The 1,904-nt window shown below is 50.5% G+C and overlaps 1 pseudogene; it reads right to left on the bottom strand.

Moving 5' to 3' along the window:
• Positions 1 to 185: 185 nt before the first annotated feature.
• On the bottom strand, positions 186 to 1,607 carry LOC102836013 (annotated as a pseudogene).
• Between the last annotated feature and the right edge of the window lie 297 nt (positions 1,608 to 1,904).

Below are 1,904 nucleotides of genomic sequence, written 5' to 3'. Positions count from 1 at the left end.
CTTGGTATTTCCAAGAACTCATGTGAGTGATACTGCACAGTGAATGTCACTGTAAAAGAAGACACTTCTCATATGCTAAAACAACCTCATTTCAGGGGGCCAAGAGGGAGGAGAGTGATGCCAGATCCCTGTGGAGACCTAAAAGTGAGGGCTCAGAATGTGTGACAAGTGATGAGGAATGAAGTTCAGATCCAGATTTCAGAGCTGTAGTCTCCCCCAGGGTAATGGACCTCACGGGCCAGGGCTGCACCAAGAGGCTCCTTCCCAAAGTCCACCAGGAAGTTGGGATTCAATTTCAGGCCACCTTGGACTATGTTTACATCAATTTGCAGCATCACAGAGCCTTCCCTGATGAGATAAGGGTAAAATTGCTTGTCCCAGGCACTGACTGTACTGCAATATGGTGACATAGAGACCTTTCTCATCTAGGCTAAACTGGATCATCTTGGGGCCTCCAGTCACATGTTTCCCCTTGACCACCAGGGGCTCTGTCTGGCATTTCAGCTCCTGGTCATCCAGGACTTGCACAGGGCCTCCCTTAACAACACTGCCCCCCAGGAACACCTGTCCTATGAGGCAAGGCTTCTTTGAATTAGCGATCTCATACTGGCATAGGTTCCCATGCAGCCAGGTGCTGAAGTACAGAAAGTGGTCATCCAGGGACAGCAAGATATCAATGCTCAGGCCTGGCATTTCAGGCAGCACCCAACCCTTTACTTTCTTGGGGGGCACCTGGATTACCTTCTCTACTGACCAAGTACCGCCCTCATTCTTGTAGAAGCGTTGGAAGTTGGAGCTGAGGGCACAGCCCACGAGGCTCTGGGTGGTGTCTGGGTTGTGCAGGAAGCAGATCTCCAGGGGGATGTGCCCATCCTGCAGTGACAGGATCTGCAGGATCTCATGGCGATGCCAGTCCCACACATGAAAGTGGCTTCTGTAGAGCCCAGCTTTCACATCAGCAGGGTTGAAGCCATCCCTAGGACATTGGGAGCCATCCATTCGGTGCTGATCATGACGTTGTGTCGAGGCTGGTACCAGAAGTCATAGCCCATTGGTGCAGCACCCCCCAGGCCTCTCCCATACCCCCTTCACCTCAAATGTCTCTCCATCCAGCAGCACGAAACCTCCTTTGGCATTGCCCTTGGTGTCTCTGAGAGCGTTGATCATCACCTCCCCACTGGCCAGACAGTGACTAGTATGGAAATAAGTTAGGCCACACTTGGCATGGAAATTACTGGCCTCAATGATCTTATGCAGCTTCAGGGCCCATGGTTCCAAGCCCATGTCCACCACATAGATGCAGGAGGAGATAAGGGTGGGAAGTACTAGCTTGGTATGAGACTTGGTGCTGTCCTGAAGCAGCTGCTGCAGGCATTCCACCCCGAGTGATGCAACTCATCCTTCATAGTGGGCATGGGCAGCCGATGGATGACCTGGCAATAGTGGGGAGATGGGAGATCAATGTCCACAGTGGCCAGATAGTCTGGGGCCTCAGGGCCTGTGTTTTGGTAAATACAGGGAAGGTAGACAATCTTCTTCTGGTGTCCTTTCATGACCTCCTGAGGGTTAGGATAGCCAGCTCCACATTTCTCACATTTCATGACCATGATCCCGTTTAGGTCCTGGTGGGTCTGCCTGTTGGAGTGGGCAGCGGTGGACAGCAGTGCTCCTGTCAGAGGTGTGCTGGCCCATGGTACTTTCAATATTCTTCTCTAACACTATAACTCAAATGAATCAATTCTTATATGGTCTTTCTTACTCACTGTCCAACTTTCACATGCATATGAGGCTATTGAAAATACCATGGCTTGAGTCAGGTACACCTTAGTCTTCAAACTGACATCTTTGCTCTTGAACACTTTAAAAAGGTCTTGTGCAGCAGATTTGCCTAATACAATATGGTG

This window comes from Chrysochloris asiatica, unplaced genomic scaffold (genome assembly GCF_000296735.1).
Source record: "Chrysochloris asiatica unplaced genomic scaffold, ChrAsi1.0 scaffold00017, whole genome shotgun sequence".
NCBI classification, from domain to species: domain Eukaryota; kingdom Metazoa; phylum Chordata; class Mammalia; order Afrosoricida; family Chrysochloridae; genus Chrysochloris; species Chrysochloris asiatica.
This window is presented reverse-complemented; position numbering and strand designations above follow the sequence as displayed.